General features: G+C 41.7%; 38 pseudogenes; all 38 read left to right on the top strand.

Annotated features, from left to right (window-relative positions):
* Positions 1-190: 190 nt before the first annotated feature.
* On the top strand, positions 191-309 carry LOC142738534 (5S ribosomal RNA; annotated as a pseudogene).
* Positions 310-376: 67 nt separating this feature from the next.
* On the top strand, positions 377-495 carry LOC142691737 (5S ribosomal RNA; annotated as a pseudogene).
* A 253-nt stretch (positions 496-748) lies between these two features.
* On the top strand, positions 749-867 carry LOC142737077 (5S ribosomal RNA; annotated as a pseudogene).
* A 67-nt stretch (positions 868-934) lies between these two features.
* On the top strand, positions 935-1053 carry LOC142699072 (5S ribosomal RNA; annotated as a pseudogene).
* A 67-nt stretch (positions 1054-1120) lies between these two features.
* Positions 1121-1239, top strand: LOC142737679 (5S ribosomal RNA; annotated as a pseudogene).
* A 67-nt stretch (positions 1240-1306) lies between these two features.
* On the top strand, positions 1307-1425 carry LOC142704341 (5S ribosomal RNA; annotated as a pseudogene).
* Positions 1426-1492: 67 nt separating this feature from the next.
* On the top strand, positions 1493-1611 carry LOC142679475 (5S ribosomal RNA; annotated as a pseudogene).
* A 67-nt stretch (positions 1612-1678) lies between these two features.
* On the top strand, positions 1679-1797 carry LOC142673891 (5S ribosomal RNA; annotated as a pseudogene).
* Positions 1798-2050: 253 nt separating this feature from the next.
* LOC142668168 (5S ribosomal RNA) lies at positions 2051-2169 on the top strand (annotated as a pseudogene).
* Positions 2170-2236: 67 nt separating this feature from the next.
* LOC142736799 (5S ribosomal RNA) lies at positions 2237-2355 on the top strand (annotated as a pseudogene).
* Positions 2356-2422: 67 nt separating this feature from the next.
* Positions 2423-2541, top strand: LOC142736335 (5S ribosomal RNA; annotated as a pseudogene).
* A 67-nt stretch (positions 2542-2608) lies between these two features.
* On the top strand, positions 2609-2727 carry LOC142685550 (5S ribosomal RNA; annotated as a pseudogene).
* A 3878-nt stretch (positions 2728-6605) lies between these two features.
* Positions 6606-6724, top strand: LOC142671550 (5S ribosomal RNA; annotated as a pseudogene).
* A 67-nt stretch (positions 6725-6791) lies between these two features.
* Positions 6792-6910, top strand: LOC142671849 (5S ribosomal RNA; annotated as a pseudogene).
* Positions 6911-6977: 67 nt separating this feature from the next.
* LOC142677942 (5S ribosomal RNA) lies at positions 6978-7096 on the top strand (annotated as a pseudogene).
* Positions 7097-7163: 67 nt separating this feature from the next.
* Positions 7164-7282, top strand: LOC142737469 (5S ribosomal RNA; annotated as a pseudogene).
* Positions 7283-7349: 67 nt separating this feature from the next.
* LOC142672665 (5S ribosomal RNA) lies at positions 7350-7467 on the top strand (annotated as a pseudogene).
* Positions 7468-7534: 67 nt separating this feature from the next.
* Positions 7535-7653, top strand: LOC142736435 (5S ribosomal RNA; annotated as a pseudogene).
* Positions 7654-7720: 67 nt separating this feature from the next.
* Positions 7721-7839, top strand: LOC142736800 (5S ribosomal RNA; annotated as a pseudogene).
* A 67-nt stretch (positions 7840-7906) lies between these two features.
* LOC142671727 (5S ribosomal RNA) lies at positions 7907-8025 on the top strand (annotated as a pseudogene).
* Positions 8026-8092: 67 nt separating this feature from the next.
* On the top strand, positions 8093-8211 carry LOC142669527 (5S ribosomal RNA; annotated as a pseudogene).
* Positions 8212-8278: 67 nt separating this feature from the next.
* On the top strand, positions 8279-8397 carry LOC142694307 (5S ribosomal RNA; annotated as a pseudogene).
* Positions 8398-8464: 67 nt separating this feature from the next.
* On the top strand, positions 8465-8583 carry LOC142710038 (5S ribosomal RNA; annotated as a pseudogene).
* A 67-nt stretch (positions 8584-8650) lies between these two features.
* LOC142736862 (5S ribosomal RNA) lies at positions 8651-8769 on the top strand (annotated as a pseudogene).
* A 67-nt stretch (positions 8770-8836) lies between these two features.
* Positions 8837-8955, top strand: LOC142726009 (5S ribosomal RNA; annotated as a pseudogene).
* Positions 8956-9394: 439 nt separating this feature from the next.
* Positions 9395-9513, top strand: LOC142736952 (5S ribosomal RNA; annotated as a pseudogene).
* Positions 9514-9580: 67 nt separating this feature from the next.
* Positions 9581-9699, top strand: LOC142724390 (5S ribosomal RNA; annotated as a pseudogene).
* A 67-nt stretch (positions 9700-9766) lies between these two features.
* On the top strand, positions 9767-9885 carry LOC142736775 (5S ribosomal RNA; annotated as a pseudogene).
* A 67-nt stretch (positions 9886-9952) lies between these two features.
* On the top strand, positions 9953-10071 carry LOC142735739 (5S ribosomal RNA; annotated as a pseudogene).
* Positions 10072-10138: 67 nt separating this feature from the next.
* LOC142738142 (5S ribosomal RNA) lies at positions 10139-10257 on the top strand (annotated as a pseudogene).
* A 985-nt stretch (positions 10258-11242) lies between these two features.
* LOC142696775 (5S ribosomal RNA) lies at positions 11243-11362 on the top strand (annotated as a pseudogene).
* A 67-nt stretch (positions 11363-11429) lies between these two features.
* On the top strand, positions 11430-11548 carry LOC142736525 (5S ribosomal RNA; annotated as a pseudogene).
* A 67-nt stretch (positions 11549-11615) lies between these two features.
* Positions 11616-11734, top strand: LOC142736523 (5S ribosomal RNA; annotated as a pseudogene).
* Positions 11735-11801: 67 nt separating this feature from the next.
* Positions 11802-11920, top strand: LOC142697782 (5S ribosomal RNA; annotated as a pseudogene).
* A 70-nt stretch (positions 11921-11990) lies between these two features.
* On the top strand, positions 11991-12109 carry LOC142708789 (5S ribosomal RNA; annotated as a pseudogene).
* A 67-nt stretch (positions 12110-12176) lies between these two features.
* LOC142698402 (5S ribosomal RNA) lies at positions 12177-12295 on the top strand (annotated as a pseudogene).
* A 67-nt stretch (positions 12296-12362) lies between these two features.
* LOC142698216 (5S ribosomal RNA) lies at positions 12363-12481 on the top strand (annotated as a pseudogene).
* A 253-nt stretch (positions 12482-12734) lies between these two features.
* Positions 12735-12853, top strand: LOC142702807 (5S ribosomal RNA; annotated as a pseudogene).
* The last annotated feature ends 340 nt before the right edge of the window (positions 12854-13193 follow it).

Below are 13193 nucleotides of genomic sequence, written 5' to 3'. Positions count from 1 at the left end.
TTATGTCAATGGCCGTTCTAAGCTGAATGTCCCGGCTCTCGTCAGATCGCAGAAGTTACACAGCTAAAGGCCTCGCTAGTACCAGTGTGGGAGACTGTCTGGGAATCCGTGGTGCGGTTGTCTTTTTATTATGTCGTTTAGATTTTGTTTCACAATCGATTAAAAAGGACTATGGATTAAAGCATTTAAGGTCAATGGCCATTCTAAGCTGAATGTGCCTGCTCTCGTCGGATCGCAGAAGTTACACAGCTTAAGGCCTCGCTAGTACCAGTGTGGGAGACTGTCTGGGAATCCGTGGTGCGGTTGAATTTTTATTATGTCGTTTAGATTTTGTTTCACAATCGATTAAAAAGGACTATGGATTAAAGAATTTAATGTCAATGGCTATTATAAGCTGAATGTCCCTGCTCTCGTCAGATCGCAGAAGTTACACAGCTTAAGGCCTCGCTAGTACCAGTGTGGGAGACTGTCTGGGAATCCGTGGTGCGGTTGACTTTTTATTATGTCGTTTAGATTTTGTTTCACAATCGATTAAAAAGGACTATGGATTAAAGCATTTAATGTCAATTGCAATTCTAAGCTGAATGTGCCTGCTCTCGTCAGATAGCAGAAGTTACACAGCTTAACGCCTCGCTAGTACCAGTGTGGGAGACTGTCTGGGAATCCGTGGTGCGGTTGACTTTTTATTATGTCGTTTAGATTTTGTTTCACAATCGATTAAAAAGGACTATGGATTAAAGCATTTTATGTCAATGGCCATTCTAAGCTGAATGTGCCTGCTCTCGTCAGATCGCAGAAGTTACACAGCTTAAGGCCTCGCTAGTACCAGTGTGGGAGACTGTCTGGGAATCCGTGGTGCGGTTGAGTTTTTATTATGTCGTTTAGATTTTGTTTCACAATAGATTAAAAAGGACTATGGATTAAAGCATTTAATGTCAATGGCCATTCTACGCTGAATGTCCCTGCTCTCGTCAGATCGCAGAAGTTACACAGCTTAAGGCCTCGCTAGTACCAGTGTGGGAGACTGTCTGGGAATCCGTGGTGCGGTTGAATTTGTATTATGTTGTTTAGATTTTGTTTCACAATAGATTAAATAGGACTATGGATTAAGGCTTTTAATGTCAATGGCCATTCTAAGCTGAATGTGCCTGCTCTCGTCAGATCGCAGAAGTTACACAGCTTAAGGCCTCGCTAGTGCCAGTGTGGGAGACTGTCTGGGAATCCGTGGTGCGGTTGACTTTTTATTATGTCGTTTAGATTTTGTTTCACAATCGATTAAAAAGGACTATGGATTAAAGCATTTAATGTCAATGGCCATTCTAAGCTGAATGTGCCTGCTCTCGTTAGATCGCAGAAGTTACACAGCTTAACGCCTCGCTAGTACCAGTGTGGGAAACTGTCTGGGAATCCGGGGTGCGGTTGACTTTTTATTATGTCGTTTAGATTTTGTTTCACAATAGATTAAATAGGACTATGGATTAAAGCATTTAACGTCAATGGCCATTCTAAGATGAATGTGCCTGCTCTCGTCAGATCGCAGAAGTTACACAGCTTAAGGCCTCGCTAGTACCAGTGTGGGAGACTGTCTGGGAATCCGTGGTGCGGTTGAATTTTTATTATGTCGTTTCGATTTTGTTTCACAATCGATTAAAAAGGACTATGGATTAAAGCATTTAATGTCAATGGCCATTCTAAGCTGAATGTCCTTGCTCTCGTCAGATCGCAGAAGTTACACAGCTTAAGGCCTCGCTAGTACAAGTGTGGGAGACTGTCTGGGAATCCGTGGTGCGGTTGACTTTTTATTATGTCGTTTAGATTTTGTTTCACAATCGATTAAAAAGGACTATGGATTAAAGCATTTAATGTCAATGGCCATTCTAAGCTGAATGTGCCTGCTCTTGTCAGATCGCAGAAGTTACACAGCTTAATCCCTCGCTAGTACCAGTGTGGGAGACTGTCTGGGAATCCGTGGTGCGGTTGACTTTTTATTATGTCGTTTAGATTTTGTTTCACAATCGATTAAAAAGGACTATGGATTAAAGCATTTAATGTCAATGGCCATTCTAAGCTGAATGTCCCTGCTCTCGTCAGATCGCAGAAGTTACACAGCTTAAGGCATCGCTAGTACCAGTGTGGGAGACTGTCTGGGAATCCGTGGTGCGGTTGACTTTTTATTATGTCGTTTAGATTTTGTTTCACAATCGATTAAAAAGGACTATGGATTAAAGCATTTAATGTCAATGGCCATTCTAAGCTGAATGTGCCTGCTCTCGTCAGATCGCAGAAGTTACCCAGCTTAAGGCCTCGGTAGTACTAGTGTGGGAGACTGTCTGGGAATCCGTGGTGCGGTTCACTTCTTATTATGTTGTTTAGATTTTGTTTCACAATCAATTAAAAAGGACTATGGATTAAAGCATTTAATGTCAATGGCCATTCTAAGCTGCATGTGCCTGCTCTCGTCAGATCGCAGAAGTTACTCAGCTTAAGGCCTCGCTAGTACCAGTGTGGGAGACTGTCTGGGAAACCGTGGTGCGGTTGACTTTTTATTATGTCGTTTAGATTTTGTTTCACAATAGATTAAATAGGACTATAGATTAAAGCATTGAACGTCAATGGCCATTCTAAGCTGAATGTGCCTGCTCTCGTCAGAACGTAGAAGTTACACAGCTTAAGGCCTTGCTAGTACCAGTGTGGGAGACTGTCTGGGAATCCGTGGTGCGGTTGAATTTTTATTATGTCGTTTAGATTTTGTTTCACAATCGATTAAAAAGGACTATGCATTAAAGCATTTAATGTCAATGGCCATTCTAAGCTGAATGTCCCTGCTCTCGTCAGATCGCAGAAGTTACACAGCTTAAAGGGGTTTTCCAATACTTTATTTTTTTTTTTTAAATCAATGCAATGTTCCTCTATTAATATATTAGTGCACTCTGTCTAGCTTTTTCTTGATAATAAATGGTTTTAGTAACATTACTCCCTATTGTTTACCTGGAGAGGTTTGTTTTGCTCAGTAAGTTCATTCCTCTTCTCTTCCTGTGTTTCTCCTCCCTGCATGCACTGCTCTAGTCCCAGCATGCAATGTGCATGCAGCAGTGCACTTGCTCCGCCTACTACACCCAGCTCTACTAACTTCTGCAATCTCAGTCTTCATTTTGGTGCTCTCATTCTATTACTGCTAGCACAAGCTGAAATCACTGGATATCTGCGTTTTTAAACAACACTGACCCTATATGATGATACGTAAAGTTTGGTCTTTATAATTATAAGTTTTCTAAATGTATATTAACTGTTTATACAGTCTTAGTTTTAAATACTGTATTTTATATATATATATATATATATATATATAAAATAAAAAAAATTGAATTCTAACATGTGAATTGGGATAAAAGGAGCAATACCTGTGGATCGCCGCTGCATCCTGTGTCGGCGATTCACAGTGAGCAAGAAAAAACTAAAGGGAAGCAGCGCTCCTAACTAGCCATCGATGAAAAATAATTCCCCTTCATGTAACTCTGCTACCTGTCAACTGAAAAGTCATCCACCACAGGGAAAAATGTTAGTCCATCATGTCTGATTCCCAGGTGTTTCTTTGCGGTACTCCTCTGTGTGGAAACATTTTTCACTCTGGCAGCTGATTTTTCCATTGACAGGTAGCAGAGTTACACAACAGGAAAACAAATTCCCCATCATGTAACTCTGCTACCTGTGAACTGAAAAGTCATCGGCTGTTTGAAGGGGGTGCACCGCTCGTATAAGCGCTGCTTCCCCTTACTTCATCACACTGTGAATCGCTAACTAGTTCGTATAGAAGCGAAGTATTGCCTAATTATTTTTTTTGGGCTTCCAGTTCAGTTCTGAAGTGGCTTTGAGGGGCCCATATATTAGACACCCCTATGAAACACGACATTTTAGAAACTAGACCCCTCAAAGTATTCACAACAGCATTTAGAAAGTTTATGCACAAAATGTTTTACCAGAGAAACGCAACTCAATACTTATTGTCCAGATTCTGCAGTAGAAATATCCCACATGTGGCCCTCGGGCGGTAATGGACTGAAGCACCGGCCTCAGAAGCAAAGGAGCATCTAGTGGATTTTGAGGCCGCCTTTTTATTAGGCACCATGTCCTGTTTGAATAGGTCTTGTGGTACCAAAATAGTGGAAACCCCCAAAAGGTGATCCCATTTTGGAAACTAGACCACTTGAGGAATACATTGTAGTTTTCTTGGGGTGCATGCAGCTTTTTGATCAGTTTTTATTCTATTTTTAAGTGGCGCGGTGACTAAAAAACAGCAATTCTATTGTTTTTTAATTCTATTTTTGTTACAGCGTTCACCGTGCGCTATAAATGACATATTCACTTTATTCTATGGGGCGATACGATTAGGGCTCATTTACACGAGCGTATTATACGTTTTTGCAACGCGCGTCGCAGGGACCTATGTTACTCTATGGGGCCGTGCAGACAGGTACGTGATTTTCACGCAGCGTATGTCCGCTGCGTGAAACGCACGACGTCCTATATTTGTGCAGTGTTCGCGCATCACGCACCCATTGAAGTCAATGGGTGTGTGAAAACCACGCATGTCGCACGGAAGCAATTCCGTGGGACGCGCGTGATTCACGCAACAGCACTGTAAAGGATGAATGAAAACAGAAAAGCACCACGTTCTTTTCTGTTTACAAACATCCAAACGGAGTGTCATCATAAAGGGCTGACACACGGAGCTGTTAAGTGCTTTTTGCGCACGCAAAACGCCGCGCTTTTTGCTTGCACAAAACGCACACGCTCGTGTAAACTCGGCCTTACGGTGACACCAGATGTTTATAGTTTTTTTATGTCTTATGGCGTTTGCACAATAAAATACGTTTTGTAAAAAATCATTCACTTTTTGTTATCTTATTCTAAGAGCCAGAACTTTATAATTTTTCCATCAATAAAGCCGTGCGAGGACTTATTTTTTGCGTAACGAACTGTAGTTTCGATCAGGACCATTTTTCGGTAAATGCAACTTTTTGATCTATTTTTAATACATTTTTTGGGAGGTGAAGTGACCAAACAATTGTGATTTTGGTACGGTATATTATTATTTTCTTTTACGGCGTTCACCGCGCGGGATAAATAACGAAATAATTTTGTAGTTCAGGCCGTTACGGACGCGGCGATACCAATTATGTATCGTTTATTTATATATTTTTATTAATAAAAAAGGACTGATAAGGGAAAAAAAGGGGGATTTTTTTAACTTTTAATTTCTTATTTTTACACATCTTTTTTAACTTTTTTTTTTACTTTATTACTTTGTCCCACTAGGGGACTTGAGGGCAGGAGGCCCTGATCGCTATTCTAATACACTGCACTACATCCGTAGTGCAGTGTATTAGAACTGTCAGCTATTCACTGACAGCAAGCATAGTGGGTCCTGACTTTGTCAGGACCCACTAGGCTTCCGTCGATGGCATAGCCGGACGCCTTTGTTTGGTGTCCGGTTGCCATAGTAACCATCGCCGGCCGCTATCGTGTAGCAGGCCGGCGATGGTAACTTAACCCCTAAAAACCCGCGATCTCTATAGAACGCGGCTTTTAAGAGGTTAGACAGCGGGGACACAGCGATCGGTCCCCGCTGTAGGAGCTGCGGCAGCTGCTGTACGAGACAGCAGCTGTCACAGCTCCTGCACCTGTCGGGAAGACGGCCGAAACGGCCGTTATTCCTGCAACTTCGTATACACACCGCTACACACCTTCAACCTTGCGCATGCGCAGTGTAATATACACGGCCGCTGAAGACGCAGCCACATAATTTCACAGAGCATGCGCGGTGGAGTGTGTTCACCACGCATGCTCTAATTCAATAAAGAAGCACGTGGTACGGTTACGTCATTTTTGACGTAACCGTACAGTGTGAAAGCCGGAAACCGGAAGCAAGGCAGAAGACCAAATGGACGGGTCTGCACAGGAAGTGCAGATTTTGCATTGCTAAGGGGACGGCGACGGAGGAGGATATACGACGCTACATCCATCTGATGAAACGTAAGTACATTGGAAAGTTATATCTTTTTCATTGTTTTATTTAAATAAATGTAATTTTTTAGTTCCGGAATACCCCTTTAAGGCCTCGCTAGTACCAGTGTGGGAGACTGTCTGGGAATCCGTGATGCGGTTGACTTTTTATTATGTTGTTTAGATTTTGTTTCACAATAGATTAAATAGGACTATGGATTAAGGCTTTTAATGTCAATGGCCATTCTAAGCTGAATGTGCCTGCTATCGTCAGATCGCAGAAGTTACACAGCTTATGGCCTTGCTAGTACCAGTGTGGGAGACTGTCTGGAAATCCGTGGTGCGGTTGACTTTTTATTATGTTTAGATTTTGTTTCACAATCGATTAAAAAGGACTATGGATTAAAGCATTTAATGTCAATGGCCATTCTAAGCTGAATGTGCCTGCTCTCGTTAGATCGCTGAAGTTACACAGCTTAACGCCTCGCTAGTACCAGTGTGGGAGACTGTCTGGGAATCCGTGGTGCGGTTGAATTTTTATTATGTCGTTTAGATTTTGTTTCACAATCGATTAAAAAGGACTATGGATTAAATCATTTAATGTCAATGGCCATTCTAAGCTGAATGTCCCTGCTCTCGTCAAATCGCAGAAGTTACACAGCTTAAGGCCTCGCTAGTACCAGTGTGGGAGACTGTCTGGGAATCCGTGGTGCGGTTGACTTTTTATTATGTTGTTTAGATTTTGTTTCACAATAGATTAAATAGGACTATGGATTAAGGCTTTTAATGTCAATGGCCATTCTAAGCTGAATGTGCCTGCTCTCGTCAGATCGCAGAAGTTACACAGCTTAAGGCCTCGCTAGTACCAGTGTGGGAGACTGTCTGGGAATCCGTGGTGCGGTTGACTTTTTATTATGTCGTTTAGATTTTGTTTCACAATCGATTAAAAAGGACTATGGATTAAAACATTTAATGTCAATGGCCATTCTAAGCTGAATGTGCCTGCTCTCGTCAGATCACAGAAGTTACACAGCTTAAGGCCTCGCTAGTACAAGTGTGGGAGACTGTCTGGGAATCCGTGGTGCGGTTGACTTTTTATTATGTCGTTTAGATTTTGTTTCACAATCGATTAAAAAGGACTATGGATTAAAGCATTTAATGTCAATGGCAATTCTAAGCTGAATGTGCCTGCTCTCGTCAGATCGCAGAAGTTACACAGCTTAAGGCCTCGGTAGTACTAGTGTGGGAGACTGTCTGGGAATCCGTGGTGCGGTTGACTTTTTATTATGTCGTTTAGATTTTGTTTCACAATCGATTAAAAAGGACTATGGATTAAAGCATTTAATGTCAATGCCATTCTAAGCTGCATGTGCCTGCTCTCGTCAGATCGCAGAAGTTACACAGCTTAAGGCCTCGGTAGTACCAGTGTGGGAGACTGTCTGGGAATCCGTGGTGCGGTTGACTTTTTATTATGTTGTTTAGATTTTGTTTCACAATAGATTAAATAGGACTATGGATTAAGGCTTTTAATGTCAATGGCCATTCTAAACTGAATGTGCCTGCTCTCGTCAGATCGCAGAAGTTACACAGCTTAAGGCCTCGCTAGTACCAGTGTGGGAGACTGTCTGGGAATCCGTGGTGCGATTGACTCTTTATTATGTTGTTTAGATTTTGTTTCACAATAGATTAAATGGGACTATGGATTAAGGCTTTTAATGTCAATGGCCATTCTAAGCAGAATGTGCCTGCTCTCGTCAGATCGCAGAAGTTACACAGCTTAAGGCCTCGCTAGTACCAGTGTGGGAGACTGTCTGGGAATCCGTGGTGCGGTTGACTTTTTATTATGTTGTTTAGATTTTGTTTCACAATAGATTAAATAGGACTATGGATTAAGGCTTTTAATGTCAATGGCCATTCTAAGCTGAATGTGCCTGCTCTCGTCAGATCGCAGAAGTTACACAGCTTAAGGCCTCGCTAGTACCAGTGTGGGAGACTGTCTGGGAATCCGTGGTGCGGTTGACTTTTTATTATGTCGTTTAGATTTTGTTTCACAATAGATTAAATAGGACTATGGATTAAAGCATTTAACGTCAATGGCCATTCTAAGCTGAATGTGCCTGCTCTCGTCAGAACGCAGAAGTTACACAGCTTAAGGCCTCACTAGTACCATTGTGGGAGACTGTCTGGGAATCCGTGGTGTGGTTGAATTTTTATTATGTCGTTTAGATTTTGTTTCACAATCGATTAAAAAGGACTATGGATTAAAGCATTTAATGTCAATGCCCATTCTAAGCTGAATGTCCCTGCTCTCGTCAGATCGCAGAAGTTACACAGCTTAAGGCCTCGCTAGTACAAGTGTGGGAGACTGTCTGGGAATCCGTGGTGAGGTTGACTTTTTATTATGTCGTTTAGCTTTTGTTTCACAATCGATTAAAAAGGACTATGGATTAAAACATTTAATGTCAATGGCCATTCTAAGCTGAATGTGCCTGCTCTTGTCAGATCACAGAAGTTACACAGCTTAAGGCCTCGCTAGTACAAGTGTGGGAGACTGTCTGGGAATCCGTGGTGCGGTTGACTTTTTATTATGTCGTTTAGATTTTGTTTCACAATCGATTAAAAAGGACTATGGATTAAAGCATTTAACGTCAATGGCCATTCTAAGCTGAATGTGCCTGCTCTCGTCAGAACGCAGAAGTTACACAGCTTAAGGCCTCGCTAGTACCAGTGTGGGAGACTGTCCGGGAATCCGTGGTGCGGTTGAATTTTTATTATGTCGTTTAGATTTTGTTTCACAATCGATTAAAAAGGACTATGGAATATAGCATTTAATGTCAATGGCCATTCTAAGCTGAATGTCCCTGCTCTCGTCAGATCGCAGAAGTTACACAGCTTAAGGCCTCGCTAGTACCAGTGTGGGAGACTGTCTGGGAATCCGTGGTGCGGTTGACTTTTTATTATGTTGTTTAGATTTTGTTTCACAATAGATTAAATAGGACTATGGATTAAGGCTTTTAATGTCAATGGCCATTCTAAGCTGAATGTGCCTGCTATCGTCAGATCGCAGAAGTTACACAGCTTATGGCCTTGCTAGTACCAGTGTGGGAGACTGTCTGGGAATCCGTGATGCGGTTGACTTTTTATTATGTCGTTTAGATTTTGTTTCACAATCGATTAAAAAGGACTATGGATTAAAGCATTTAATGTCAATGGCCATTCTAAGCTGAATGTGCCTGCTCTCGTTAGATCGCTGAAGTTACACAGCTTAACGCCTCGCTAGTACCAGTGTGGGAGACTGTCTGGGAATCCGTGGTGCGGTTGAATTTTTATTATGTCGTTTAGATTTTGTTTCACAATCGATTAAAAAGGACTATGGATTAAATCATTTAATGTCAATGGCCATTCTAAGCTGAATGTGCCTGCTCTCGTCAGATCACAGAAGTTACACAGCTTAAGGCCTCGCTAGTACCAGTGTGGGAGACTGTCTGGGAATCCGTGGTGCGGTTGACTTTTTATTATGTCGTTTAGATTTTGTTTCACAATCGATTAAAAAGGACTATGGATTAAAGCATTTAATGTCAATGGCCATTCTAAACTGAATGTGCCTGCTCTCGTCAGATCGCAGAAGTTACACAGCTTAAGGCCTCGGTAGTACTAGTGTGGGAGACTGTCTGGGAATCCGTGGTGCGGTTGACTTTTTATTATGTCGTTTAGATTTTGTTTCACAATCGATTAAAAAGGACTATGGATTAAAGAATTTAATGTCAATGGCCATTCTAAGCTGCATGTGCCTGCTCTCGTCAGATCGCAGAAGTTACACAGCTTAAGGCCTCGCTAGTACCAGTGTGGGAGACTGTCTGGGAATCCGTGGTGTGGTTGACTTTTTATTATGTCGTTTAGATTTTGTTTCACAATAGATTAAATAGGACTATAGATTAAAGCATTTAACGTCAATGGCCATTCTAAGCTGAATGTGCCTGCCCTCGTCAGAACGCAGAAGTTACACAGCTTAAGGCCTCGCTAGTACCAGTGTGGGAGACTGTCTGGGAATCCGTGGTGCGGTTGACTTTTTATTACGTTGTTTAGATTTTGTTTCACAATAGATTAAATAGGACTATGGATTAAGGCTTTTAATGTCAATGGCCATTCTAAGCTGAATGTGCCTGCTCTCGTCAGATCGCAGAAGTTACACAGCTTAAGGCCTCGCTAGTACCAGTGTGGGAGACTGTCTGGGAATCCGTGATGCGGTTGACTTTTTATTATGTTGTTTAGATTCTGTTTCACAATAGATTAAATAGGACTATGGATTAAGGCTTTTAATGTCAATGGCCATTCTAAGCTGAATGTGCCTTTTATCGTCAGATCGCAGAAGTTACACAGCTTATGGCTTTGCTAGTACCAGTGTGGGAGACTGTCTGGGAATCCGTGGTGCGGTTGACTTTTTATTATGTCGTTTAGATTTTGTTTCACAATAGATTAAATAGGACTATGGATTAAAGCATTTGACGTCAATGGCAATTCTAAGCCAAATGTCCCTGCTCTCGTCAGATCGCAGAAGTTACACAGCTTAAGGCCTCGCTAGTACCAGTGTGGGAGACTGTCTGGGAATCCGTGGTGCGTTTGAATTTTTATTATGTCGTTTAGATTTTGTTTCACAATAGATTAAATAGGACTATGGATTAAAGCATTTGACGTCAATGGCAATTCTAAGCCAAATGTCCCTGCTCTCGTCAGATCGCAGAAGTTACACAGCTTAAGGCCTCGCTAGTACCAGTGTGGGAGATTGTCTGGGAATCCGTGGTGCGGTTGACTTTTTATTATGTCGTTTAGATTTTGTTTCACAATCGATTAAAAAGGACTATGGATTAAAGCATTTAATGTCAATGGCCATTCTAAGATGAATGTGCCTGCTCTCGTTAGATCGCAGAAGTTACACAGCTTAACGTCTCGCTAGTGCCAGTGTGGGAGACTGTCTGGGAATCCGTGGTGCGGTTGACATTTTATTATGTCGTTTAGATTTTGTTTCACAATAGATTAAATAGGACTATGGATTAAAGGATTTAATGTCAATGGCCATTCTAAGCTGAATGTGCCTGCTCTCGTCAGATCGCAGAAGTTACACAGTTTAAGTCCTCGCTAGTACCAGTGTGGGAATCCGTGGTGCGGTTGAATTTTTATTATGTCGTTTAGATTTTGTTTCACAATCGATTAAAAAGGACTATGGATTAAAGCATTTAATGTCAACGGCCATTCTAAGCTGAATGTCCCTGCTCTCGTCAGATCGCAGAAGTTACACAGCTTTAAGGCCTCGCTAGTACCAGTGTGGGAGACTGTCTGGGAATCCATGGTGCGGTTGACTTTTTATTATGTCGTTTAGATTTTGTTTCACAATCGATTAAAAAGGACTATGGATTAAAGGATTTAATGTCAATGGCCATTCTAAGCTGAATGTGCCTGCTCTCGTCAGATCGCAGAAGTTACACAGCTTAAGGCCTCGCTAGTACCAGTGTGGGAGACTGTCTGGGAATCCGTGGTGCGGTTGAATTTTTATTATGTCGTTTAGATTTTGTTTCACAATAGATTAAATAGGACTATGGATTAAAGCATTTAACGTCAATGGCCATTCTAAGCTGAATGTGCCTGCTCTCGTCAGATCGCAGAAGTTACACAGCTTAAGGCCTCGCTAGTACCAGTGTGGGAGACTGTCTGGGAATCCGTGGTGCGGTTGAATTTTTATTATGTCGTTTAGATTTTGTTTCACAATCGATTAAAAAGGACTATGGATTAAAGCATTTAATGTCAATGGCAATTCTAAGCTTAATGTCCCTGCTCTCGTCAGATTGCAGAAGTTACACAGCTTAAGGCCTCGCTAGTACCAGTGTGGGAGACTGTCTGGGAATCCGTGGTGCAGTTGACTTTTTATTATGTCGTTTAGATTTTGTTTCACAATCGATTAAAAAGGACTATGGATTAAAGCATTTTTTGATGTCAATGGCCATTCTAAGCTGAATGTGAATGCTCTCGTCAGATCGCATTAGTTACACAGCTTAAGGCCTCGCTAGTACCAGTGTGGGAGACTGTCTGGGAATCCGTGGTGCGTTTGACTTTTTATTATGTCGTTTAGATTTTGTTTCACAATCGATTAAAAAGGACTATGGATTAACGCATTTTATGCCAATGGCCATTCTAAGCTGAATGTGCCTGCTCTCGTTAGATCGCAGAAGTTACACAGCTTAACGCCTCGCTAGTACTAGTGTGGGAGACTGTCTGGGAATCCGTGGTGCGGTTGACTTTTTATTATGTCGTTTAGATTTTGTTTCACAATAGATTAAATAGGACTATGGATTAAAGCATTTAACGTCAATGGCCATTCTAAGCTGAATGTCCCTGCTCTCGTCAGATCGCAGAAGTTGCACAGCTTAAGGCCTCGCTAGTACAAGTGTGGGAGACTGTCTGGGAATCCGTGGTGCGGTTGACTTTTTATTATGTTGTTTAGATTTTGTTTCACAATAGATTAAATAGGACTATGGATTAAGGCTTTTAATGTCAATGGCCATTCTAAGCTGAATGTGCCTGCTATCGTCAGATCGCAGAAGTTACACAGTTTATGGCCTTGCTAGTACCAGTGTGGGAGACTGTCTGGGAATCCGTGGTGCGGTTGACTTTTTATTATGTCGTTTAGATTTTGTTTCACAATCGATTAAAAAGGACTATGGATTAACGCATTTAATGTCAATGGCCATTCTAAGCTGAATGTGCCTGCTCTCGTTAGATCGCTGAAGTTACACAGCTTAACGCCTCGCTAGTACTAGTGTGGGAGACTGTCTGGGAATCCGTGGTGCAGTTGACTTTTTATTATGTCGTTTAGATTTTGTTTCACAATAGATTAAATAGGACTATGGATTAAAGCATTTAACGTCAATGGCAATTCTAAGCTGAATGTCCCTGCTCTCGTCAGATCGCAGAAGTTGCACAGCTTAAGGCCTCGCTAGTACAAGTGTGGGAGACTGTCTGGGAATCCGTGGTGCGGTTGACTTTTTATTATGTTGTTTAGATTTTGTTTCACAATAGATTAAATAGGACTATGGATTAAGGCTTTTAATGTCAATGGCCATTCTAAGCTGAATGTGCCTGCTATCGTCAGATCGCAGAAGTTACACGGTTTATGGCCTTGCTAGTACCAGTGTGGG

This window comes from Rhinoderma darwinii, chromosome 1, assembly GCF_050947455.1.
Source record: "Rhinoderma darwinii isolate aRhiDar2 chromosome 1, aRhiDar2.hap1, whole genome shotgun sequence".
NCBI lineage: Eukaryota > Metazoa > Chordata > Amphibia > Anura > Rhinodermatidae > Rhinoderma > Rhinoderma darwinii.
The sequence above is the reverse complement of the archived record's forward strand: the minus strand, read 5'-3'. Positions and strand labels throughout refer to the sequence as shown.